Raw genomic sequence first — 12,477 nt, 5'->3', positions numbered from 1 at the left:
TATGAAAGAGATGTCATAATGGTTAAGTAAAAACTGGTAGTGTAAAGAAGGGGAAGCTGGAAGCAAGCGTTATAGTGTGTGAATGAGTGGAGTTTTGTCCATCATAATTAATGCAGTCATTTTGCAAGTAAAGGGTGAAGTGAATGATGCAAGGGTTAACCATAAAAATGAGGTTTTCATTCCTGTAATGCCAGTTGTGCAGATGATTTAATAATTACTGATATTAGACAATTATGAGTCAAGGAAGTTTTGAAGGAAGTAGAAAAAATGTCTGAGTTCTTAGAGTTAGTTTTAGGTAAAGAAAAAATGTAATTGGCATGGGATGTAGTAGAACTGAGGGTATTTACAAGGAATGCTACTGAATTATTAGGGGTAGAATTTTGGTGGGGGTGGAAGTTAACAATAATAAGCAATTGTAGAAGTTGATGGAAATAAGAGATGTAGTGCAGGTATATTAGATTATATTAGACTCATAAATGTACTTTCTTGAAGAAAGTATGTTTGATACATTCAGTTATATTAGGTAAATTGGCTTACTTAGGAAGAACATTCACATCTCCTACAGCAAAGGAAAAGGAATTGCAAGAAGTTATTTTTGGAATAATATGTTGGCTCAGACTGGAACAGATAAAGGCTGGAATAGTGTATATTAAAAAGAAAATGATAAACAGGATTCTTCATCTTCTTTTGGCTTTTCCCAGTTAGGGGTCGCCACAGTGGATCACCTGTCCGCTCATAATTGGCAGTGGAGTTTTACAGTGTCGAGTTGCCAGCCCAGCGCCCAACCTTCCACAAAAGGCACACACATGCACACACTCACGCCTAGGGCCAATTTAGAGTGTCCAGTCCACCTACAGGATGTCTTTGGGATGTGGGAGGAAACCAGAGCACCCGGAGGAAACCCACGAGACCACAGGGAGGACATGCAGACTCTGCACAGAAGGCACCCCAGCCGAGGATCGAACCAGATAAATCCTGTGTTATATCTGGGTCCACAGCAATATGTATTGGGTATTAAGAAAGTAAGAACTGAGAAAGTCAGTGTGAAGGTAAGGTATTTGTGTAAGAAATGTGATGATTCTTTTGAAAATATGACAAAAAAGAAGGAGCTGGTAGTGGAAGGAGGTACATCTAGGGAGTATTATAAAAGGTTTATTATGGGAAACAGATTAAAAAAACTTTGTTAGATCATAGGAGCAACCATTTAAAGTGGAAATATGATGGACACTGAATGACTGGAAATCTGACTTAAATATACCAAGTTCAATATTTGCTCTTCTTTATTTTCAACCTTTTTTTTCATTATTTTATTACTCAAAATTACGAGTCCCAACATTTCAACAGGGAGGTGAAAAAAGGATGCAATGACGTGAGCTGATGAAAAAACATTATTATTTTAATCCATGGTTAGAGCTAAAATATGAGACAAAAGAAGTAGTAAAGAGAAGAAGAAGAGGGCAACATCAGATGAGGCTGGGTACACTTATGGGTCTATCATTCCCTCGATTCGTTGATGTCTCACCTTCATCCAATTTGATGACAGGTGTCCATCACAATAAGTAGCCCAGTATGTTATTCAGCATCAGAAAAGCAGTGCTCTTGGCCTTGGATAGTGTCCTGATGACGTCCTCATTGGAGACTGGAGGAAGATATAGATGCAGGGATTCACTTCATAATGTCAAAATACTGAAACATCGAATTTCAGTATCTCAAAACTATGAAACCGAATCCACAAAACACCAAAACTACAAAACCTCGAGCCCAAAACCGCAAATTCAAAACACTGAACAAACCGCATACACTACACCATACATACACCACAACACCCACATCACAACATAAACAAACAAAAACTATACACATACACAACTCATACACACATAAGCAGCACCCATGTGGGGGGCTGCGCCCCCCCCACTTATATATATACTAACTCCGAGATCGTACAAACAGGAAACAAAAGCAAACTCACACACGCACATTCTCCAGTCCCTCAAACACACATCAAACATATCAGCACACTCAAACACACTCTAACCCCCACTCAAATCCCTTACAAAACACTCACTTACCTGACAAAACATCTAGATCCACACACGGCACCGTGCACCATAAACACACAATCCCGGACATCACTTAGCTTAAGGCCATAACAGCGAATTTGAGATATTCGAATTTGCGATTATGAACTTTCGCTGTTTTAACCATTCGGGTTTATAATCTCGAGATACTGAAATTCGGCATTTCAGTATTTCGAGATTATAAATCACTCCCAGATGCAGGTATGACATCTGGGAATGCAGGAGGGAGGAGGGTAGTGAAATTAGAGCTACATTTATCCACTAGTAGATTGGTTATGTCCTCTGGGTCCAAGTGTTTGATATCATTTATTCTTATCTCTGTGCAGTGCTGGGCAATGTTTCTAGGGTTTCTAACATAGTTAAAGAAGGCTATCTGATAGTCCCTTGTCTGGCTGGCTATTTGTACCTCATGTCAGGCTTTAGTTGATCTGATCAGAGTGCAGAGTCCCTTTTAAGTTTAGCAAGAGCTTTGTGGCATCTTAAAAGTTACATTTATTTTTTATGTGCGATGATTTTTTATTTAAAAGTTACATTTATTTTTATGTGCGATGATTTTTTATTTAAAAGTTACATTTATTTTTATGTGCGATGATTTTTTATTTAAAAGTTACATTTGTTTTTATGTGCGATGATTTTTTATTTAAAAGTTACATTTGTTTTTATGTGCGATGATTTTTTTATTTAAAAGTTACATTTATTTTTATGTGCAATGATTTTTTTCTTTTACTATAGTGTCTGTATGTATTTTGGTTCCACCACAGGAGTATATTTTTGAATTTGGCATTATATTTCTTTAGAAGGGGATGGGTGGCCACGGTGGTGCAGCAGATGTTCATCGTGTTTCACTGTTGCAGTCATTACTCTTGGGTTATCCTGCTGGCAGGCTACCCTCAGTCGGCCAGAATTCCAAAGTCTAGGTTCGGCATCGGTTGCTGTCGCCTCTTCCCTGACGTCAGCGTGCCAGGGGTATAAAAGATGCAGCCGACGCCATTTTCTTCAGTCTTTCTTGCCGCGCGGTGCCCGAAGCAAAAGCAGTTCGCAAGTGCCTGTCGGCCAACTCCTGAGATTTTCAAATTCGAATCTCAGAACCGAAGTCTTCATTAAAGCTAAGTATCCCGTTGGGGAAACTTTTTTCTTGCTCCAGTCTGATGTCAAAAAAAGTTAACAATTGTATTTCTTGTGGGAAGCAAATACCTCATAAGGATTTTCACTCTTACTGTATTCCTTGCCTAGGCCTTGATCACAACGTTGCTAGCTGTCAGTTTTGTGCTAGATTCAACCAACGCACTTTTAAGCGTCGGTTCGATTTTGCATTTCATTACTTTGGCCGAAGATTTAATTATATAATGCCGTCGGACCAGCCGACAACCGGAGTTTGCAAAAAATGCAAGGACAAGGAAAAGGATAGAGATCCAAGGTCCAAAATCGACGACGAGGCCTCTGCTAGGCCAGTCACCGGTTCACCGGTTCTCAGTGAGGCGCTTTCGCAGCCCCTGGCACCCGCTACCTCAGAGCCACAGGCCACTTCCGACTCCCACGTGGAGCCGACTGGGCTTCTGGATACTCAAGGTATTGAACACTCGGAAATCATTCCCTCAGATGGGTCCGGAGCCGCTGAGCAGGCATCGGCTTCTGAGGGAGTCTTCAGACCTACGCAACTATATATTAAGCCATCTTCAGCTTCAAAGACAAAGACTAAAGCCGCTCTAAAGACAAAGAAACAAGTACAACATTCTCCTGCTCAGACTTCCATACCTAAAAAACAGATGCTCAAAATGGCCGAAGACCTAATTACCTTGATCAGGGGCTCCCATCCCCCTCCTGATAAGAGGCCTAGGCAAGAGACAGAGTATATTTCTTCTGATCAGGTTTCTAGTTCCTCTGATACCCCTTCTGAACAGGATTACTCCATGCTTCCCTATGAGGATTCTGATGCTGAAGAATCCATTCCTTCAGCCTCTCCTCCTGAGGATTATTCTTTTGGGGAAACCCTGCATACCATGAGGGAACATTTCCACTGGGAGAGCCAAGATTATTCTGAATCTAAGAAAGGGCTCAGGGACTTTCTGCTACTTCCTCAGCACAGACCCCTTGCTATTCCACCTGTTCTAGACATTGTAGATGATGTATTTTCAGAGTCCGGCCTGTCCCCTGACTCTTTACCCCCTGCACCTGCTAAGCCAGACAGATACTACAGGTTCCCAGATTCCCATAATTTTCTATATAAAAACCCCCCTGCTGACCCAGAAACTATATCTCAGGGTCCCAAAGGCGTCAATGCTTCCACTGCAAAAAACCCTGTCCCCTCTGATAGGGATTCTAGGGCTCTAGACAGATGGGGGAAAAAAGTCTACACCTCTGCTACCCTGGCTGTAAGGGTTTTAAATTGTCAGTTTCATATGCTTAAATATCAGCAATATTTAATGTCACTGCTTAAACAGAAATTGTTGACAAACACTGAAAGTACAGAAAACAAGGAATTGCTGGACTTATTGCATGCAGCTGAACAAGTGGGGAGGCATACATTGCAATGTGGTTATGATTCACTGGAGGCCTCTTGCAGGGTCGCTGTTACAGGTACTGTTATTAGAAGGCATGCTTGGTTAAAGGAACAGAATTTGCCTGAACATGTTAAAGCAAAATTACTAGATGCACCTTTACAGCATGAGACTTTGTTTGGTACTAAAGCAGAAGAGGTGTTGAAAAAAATGGAGGATAAAGCCAAATCCATGCAAACAGTCAAGGATTTCTTACAGGTACAGCCACCCAGGTTTAGCAGGAACTGGCCTTCTAAAAATTGGTCCTTTCCAGTGTCAGACAGGCCGCAAAGAGGCAGATACAGTTATCCCAGAGGCAGATCTCAGCCCCAAGGCACATACAGGCCTAAACAATGGGGTGCTCCTACCTTCAAAAGCGGAGAAGACAAATCACAGCCTTACAGGAAACAGGCCCAATGACTTTCCTCTACCAGATCCAAGCACTTTTCTTTTGGCAGCCCCCTTAGGGGGAAAACTAGCACTTTTTTCATCAAATTGGCAAATGGTTACCCAAGACAAATGGGTCCTGAACATAGTGCCCCAAGGCTACAGGTTCCACTTTCAAACTCTACCAAAGTCAAAAGGTATGCCAGACCTGCCACACAATCAATGGGCAGAGGCACAAAAACAAATTACAGCCCTCATGGATATGAGGGCCATTCAGCAAGTACCACAACATGAGCATGAACAAGGATTTTACTCCAGACTTTTCCTAGTACCCAGAAAGGACAAAACCTGGAGACCAATATTGGACTTGTCTATACTAAATACGTTTCTGGAAGTTCCAAAATTCAAGATGTTGACTCTACAGCAGCTACTGCCCATGCTGGGCAAGAAGGCTTGGCTCGTAACTTTGGACCTAAAGGAGGCATACCTGCATGTCCCAATCAGACAATCTTGCAGAAGATACCTCAGATTCATAGCTGGCTCAATGCATTACCAATTCTCTGCACTGCCCTTTGGCTTTTCTACTGCACCCAGGGTCTTCACAAAATGCCTGGCACCAGTAATTGCATTTTGCAGACAAAAAGGAATTCAAATATATCCCTACATGGATGACTGCCTAATTCAAGCAGAGAACAAAGATATTCTTCTACAGCATCTGGCATTTGTAAAAAGATTATTAGTTGGCCTAGGGTACACAATAAACGAAAAGAAATCAAAACTAGTGCCCTCTTAAGAGATAATATTCCTGGGTGCAAGCTTAAATACAACTGCCCAGATGGCTTATCTCACACCAGACAAACAAAAGCATCTGACTATTTACTTCAAGAAATTGGCAACAAAAACCCACTTATCTGCAAGGAATATCCTGCAGGCCTTGGGTTTCATGGCATCCTGCATTCTACTAATTCCATATGCCAGACTGCATGTGAGGAAACTACAATGGTATCTAAAAAGTGTTTGGACTCAGCACTGGCACAGCCTGGAGACAGTAATTGCACTCATTCCCTGCCTGCAACAGGAGTTTCGATGGTGGGCAGAAGCCTGTCACCACAACAAGGGTCTGCCATTCAATCTACCCACAGCCAGGCAAATACTGACAACAGATGCATCAGATTATGCCTGGGGGGCCCATATGGCAGGAAAATGTATTCAGGGCACATGGTCTGCAAACCAGATGCATCTTCACATCAATCAAAAAGAGATGCTAGCTGTTCAAAATGCCCTGACAGCTTTCAAGGACCTGCTTCATCCAGGACAGTTACTGATAAAGACAGACAATACTATGGTCATGTGGTACATAAACAAGCAGGGAGGTACACATTCCTACCCACTCTGCAGACAAGCAATGATCTTATGGGACACAACATTGGCTTTTCAAGTTCACCTGCAAGCACAATTCCTGCCAGGAAAAACAAATACTCTGGCAGACGATCGAAGCAGAAACTTTGCGGATCCCCACGAATGGAAGCTGGATCCACAAGTCTTCAGCATGATAATAAGGAAATGGGGATGCCCAGACATAGATCTATTTGCCTCCCCTCACAACTACCAATTTCAGAGATTTTGCACAAGGAATTATCACAAGCAAGCATGGAAAGTGGACGCCTTATCCTTTAGCTGGAAAAATCTAACAGTATATGCCTTTCCCCCTCTGCCTGTCCTTCCCAGGGTACTCCTAAAGTTCAGACAAGAGAAGCCAAAAATGATACTGACTCCACCAGACTGGCCACGCCAGCACTGGTACCCAATCCTAAAGAACTTGTCTCAAGGTCCAGCATGGATATTGCCTCAAACTTCTCACTTGCTGACCCAACAAAACAATCAGCTCCTGCACAGCCAACTCAGGACCCCAAATCTGGCAGCATGGCGGATAATGTAGCCATTCAGAGCACTCCTCTTTCAAAAGCTGTCTTGGATGTTATCTTGGAGGCCAGGAAGCCCAGTACCAGAAAATCTTATGCAGAGAAATGGAAGAAATTCTGTGCTTGGAACCAGGAACAAGGCATTGACAAACCTGTACCAAATATCCCTCAGATTTTACAATACCTAACTGAGATGCTGAACAAAGGCCTTTCTTTATCATCAATTAAGATCCATGCCTCTGCCATTTCAGCCCATTACAATGCGGAACCACCCATCTTTTCTCATCCCTTAATAACGCAGTACCTCAGAGGGGCCAAAAACATTAGGCCTACAAGGAGAGCACCAATTCCAGCCTGGGACCTCAATTATGTTTTGGAAAAACTCACACTGCCTCCTTTTGAGCCAGCATCAACAGCAGATATAAAATTCTTATCCTGGAAAACAGCTCTTCTCCTAGCAATAACCTCTGTGAGGTGAGTCTCTGAGTTACAAGCACTCATGGCTGTGGAACCTTTTCTCATTTTTCATCCAGACAGGATTTCTCTGTGGACAAACCCTACATTTATGCCTAAGGTGGTGTCCAGTGTGGCCCTCAACCAAACCATTCACTTGCCTACATTTTATCCAAATCCACAGAACAAGTGTGAGAAAATTCTGCATTCTTTGGACATACACTTCTACTTGGACAGAACTAAAGCCTTCAGAAAGACTGAGTGACTTTTAGTGTCATATGCTACGGGATCGCAAGGAAAGGCTATCTCAAAACAGACTATTTCTAAATGGATAGGCCATTGCATCCATTTCTGCTATTCTCAACATGGCAAATCAGTGCCTAAGGGTATTAGGCCTCATTCCACCAGAGCAGCAGCCTTCCTCAGAGGAGTACCTACCAAAGATATCTTAGAGGCTGCAGCCTGGAGTTCAGTGCACGCCTTCACAAAGCACTACCACTTACCTCTTTACTCTAAGTCCAGAGCTTAAATACAACTGCCCAGATGGCTTATCTCACACCAGACAAACAAAAGCAACTGACTCATTACTTTCAAATGATGGCAACAAAGACCCAGCTCCCTGCAAGAAAAATTCTGCAGGCCTTGGGTTTCATGGCATCCTGCATTCTACTAATTCCATATGTATAACTGCATATGAGGAAACTGCAATGGTATCTAAAAAGTGTTTGGACTCAGCATTGTCACAGCCTAGAGACAGTTATAACCTTGATTCCTTGCCTACAACAGGAGTTTCGATGGTGGTCCCAGGCCTGTCACCACAACAAGGGACAGTCTTTCACCTTACCTACAGCCAGGCAGACAATAACAATGGATGCATCGGATTATGCCTGGGGAGCACATATGGCAGGAAAATTTATTCAGGGCATGTGGCCCAAGGAACAAATGCATCTTCACATCAATCAAAAAGAGATGCTAGCTGTACAGAATGCCCTGACAGCCTTCATGGACCTAATACATCCAGGACAACTATTAATAAAGACGAACAATACCACAGTTATGTGGTACATAAACAAGCAAGGGGGCACACATTCCTTCCACCTATGCAGACAAGCCATGACTTTGTAGAACACAGCACTGACTTACCAGGTACATCTACAAGCACAATTCCTGCCAGGAACAAAAAATACACTGGCAGACGAACTAAGCAGAAATCTAATGGATCCTCACGAATGGAAGCTAAATCCACAAGTGTTCAACATGATAATAAGGAAATGGGGACGCCCAGACATAGATCTTTTTGCCTTCCCTCACAATTACCAAATACAGAAATTTTGCACAAGGACTTATCACTCTCAAGCATGGAAAGTGGATGCTCTATCGTTCAACTGGAAAGAAATGACAGTCTATGCCTTCCCTACAATGCCTCTTCTCACCAAGGTGCTTCTAAAAGTCAGACAAGAGAGACCAAAAATGATCCTGATTGCACCAGACTGGCCACGCCAACACTGGTACCCAATCCTAAAGAGTTTGTCCCAAGGTCCACCTTGGCCTCTACCTCAAATCCCTCATCTTCTGACACAACAAAACAATCAGATTCTGCACAGTCAACTCAGAACCTTAAACCTGGCAGCATGGCAGATAATGTAGCCACTCAGACTGCATCTCTCTCTAAAGCTGTTATGGATGTTATTTTGGAAGCCAGGAGGCCCAGCACTAGGAAATCTTATATAGAAAAATGGAAGAGATTCTGTGCTTGGAACCAGGCACAAGGGCTCGAACCACTTGTCCCTAATATACCTCAGATTTTGCAATACCTGACTGAGATGTTGGACAAAAGCCTATCTTTTTCATCCATTAAAATCCATGCCTCTGCCATTTCAGCGCATTACAATACGGATCCTCCTATTTTTTCACATCCTCTACTACGACAATACCTCAGAGGGGCAAAAAATATACGATCCCCTAGGAGAGCACCAGTACCTACTTGGGACCTCAATTTTGTTTTAGAAAAACTAACACTACCTCCTTTTAAACCAGCTAGCACAGCTGATCTAAAATTCTTGTCATGGAAAACTGCTCTGCTCCTAACAATAACTTCAGCAAGAAGAGTCTCAGAGTTACAGGCATTGATGGCTGTGGAACCTTTCCTCATTTTTCATCAGGACAGGGTTTCTCTTAGGACAAACCCAACATTCATGCCAAAAGTGGTCTCCAATGTGGCCTTAAACCAAACCATTCATTTACCAATCGTAAAACAAATAAAAAACAAAACAACTGACGAGAAGCCGGTCCAAGGTACACTAAAAAGGTTTATTGTAGGATACAATAAACTATATAATCCAAATCTTAATCCAAATCTTTAAGCACAATATAGATACACTAATACAAACACTTTTCGTTTGCACTAAAGCAAACTTCCTCAGAAGACCTTGTAATTAGAAACACTACGAGTTTAAATTAGTATTACTAGTGACATCACAATTACATAATTATGCTGCTGTTCAAACTTAAAAGATGTAGTGCTTTAAAATAACAAACCACTCAGTTTAATCAAAAACACACTTAAAAATTTCCTTGTACCAAATATAATATACATGTTATTGTTTTGTTTTTTATTAGTTTTACGATTGGTTTCTGAGTTTTCAGTATGTCGTGTGACACAACTGCGAGTCAAAGTTTGTTTTCCACGGTGGGCGAAGGTCTACAAACAAGCAGCCAGGATATTGGAGTCGATACTGCCGTAATTGGTAATACTCAAGGCAGCCCTAATAATAGCAATGAGGGTAAAAACACCGGCAAAGTAAGAACTGGTAATGCCGGTAATGCCAGCAACAATACTGAGACCTTGTATGATTCATTTTCTACCCAGATCGAGTCTATTATGAAGAGACTCGATGAAATGGACAAGAACCAATGCTTTCTCCACAGTCAAATTCAACCGGTGACTGGCAGGCCGGTGTGTCAGGAACCGGTCCTGACATATTCTTCCATCAGCCCGGATAGTCGTATTTCTGGCTCAGGTCTTTCCACTATGCCTGTTATTACCAACAGTGGTCGACCAGGAGAGGGCTTACCAGTTATAAATCAAGTTTATCCACATTCAATGCCTGTACGGACTTCTGTTCCAACGATAAATAACTGTTCAAGTAATGATAACCCTGTCTATGTGTCTCCGTTGTTTATTCAATCACAACAACGGACACCTGCTTTCAACAGCCTTACCAGTACAGGATCTGGACACGTTAATTTGCAACAGAATCAGTCACAACATTGTTTTCCTGCTTCTACAGTACCGGTAACTGTTGCACCACCTACAATGGGTAACAACGGCAACAATAGGATTGAGGAGTTGAAGAATGCCAATCCTGCACAGCCGTCACTGGATTCTTGGTTAGCTGAAAAAATTACCTTTTCTTGCATCCCTCAAACTGTGTTAGCAGTTCAAAAGGACGGAGGTAATAATATTTCATCTACCATTGTTTCAGATTTAAAACTGTTTGATTCCTATTTGGTAAAATTCAAAAAGTTACAGCTTGAAATTGCTTATTTTCAAGAATGTTTAAAATTCAAAGTGGTCCCAAAAGGTCTTAGGTGTCATCATTTCCCTACTGGACTGGAAGCAGGGTCACCTTTCCATGTGGACTTAATTAATTTATTTGACCGTCAGGGCTTTGAGCTCTTAGAAATTATCATTAAGCATTACAACCTATGGGCAGAAAATCTATCAAAACTTGTGACTGATTTAGACCATAAAATTAAGGGAGACCTTAATTTTGACTGTTACAAGTTTGAGTACGGTCGTATATTTTCAAGTATAAATGACCACATGGCGAAATTGAAATTCAATAAAATTAAAAAATTGGACAGAGATTTAAAAGCCTATGAACAGGGTGTTGTCTACCCTAAACCATCTCCAGCCCAGGTTTGGCTCAAATCCAATTTTAACATGCAATGCACAATAACATTTTGGATAGTACAGGTTTCGAGAATGCTGCCCCCAACTTAAATCCCAACCATCCAGTTGACAGTACTGAAGTATTGTCTACCGGTGAAGAGCCGGGTGTTTGCAGTAATCAATCTATCTTAGATGATGATATAGCCGTTAGATGTAGTGAGAGAATTCGTAATAACACCAGCAACCCTATGGGCACTACCCAGCACTACCAGGTTATACCTCATACCATGCTTTTCGTCCCCAAAACTTGGACCGAACCACAAAAGGAGGGGGAGTATCAATATTCGTCAAAGATACCCACACCTCCAGGTTGGTGGCACAGCACGAAGCATCAGAGACTATCCATGTGCAACTAACAGTGGGTAAAACTGCCTTCCAGTTTATAGCCTGCTACAGACCACCCTCCCAAACCCAGGAACCCCACTCAGCCTTCCTGAGAACACTGAAAATATGAAGGTCTCTCCAAACACCATTATATTGGGTGACTTCAACTACTCAACCATAGACTGGGAGCATTACTCTAGCTCCAACACCCTAGCCCAAAGGTTCCTAGAATTTATAAACTCAAATGCTATGGAACAACTTGTTACCACTCCCACAAGAGGGGAAAACATACTGGACCTGATCATCACCAACATGGGGACTCTATGCTCCAGACCAGAAGTGTATCCCTCACTGGTAAGATCAGACCATAAACTAATCTCACTGGATATTCACATCCCGACCCCACCCCATGCCCAGAAAACCACAGTGAAAAACTTCTCTAAAGCAAATTTCACACTCCTCAAAACCGAGGTGGAATCCTTCAAAGCCCCGGCCTCTGGATAATACGGCCCAGACCACAAAATCCTTTATAAACGCATTCTATGAACACCTTCAGGAATGCATGGATCATGCAATCCCAAATAAAACCAAGACCCAATCCTCCAAAGGCAGACGTCCTGTCTGGTGGACCCCAGCCATAAACAAACTATACAATAGAAGGAGGAAGCTACTACATGACAGAGCAAAATCCCAAAAGGGAAGGCATCTCTGATCAGTATTAGCAAAAACTACGGGCACTCATAAAATCGCCTAAGGCCAGCTTCGAGAAAAATTGCACAGGACACTAAGGATAATCACAAGGCTTTCTTTAGTTATGT

Source organism: Protopterus annectens, chromosome 3.part1 (genome assembly GCF_019279795.1).
Source record: "Protopterus annectens isolate FY-2018-M chromosome 3.part1, PAN1.0, whole genome shotgun sequence".
Classification (NCBI taxonomy): domain Eukaryota; kingdom Metazoa; phylum Chordata; order Ceratodontiformes; family Protopteridae; genus Protopterus; species Protopterus annectens.
Note: the sequence above shows the minus strand (reverse complement) of the source record.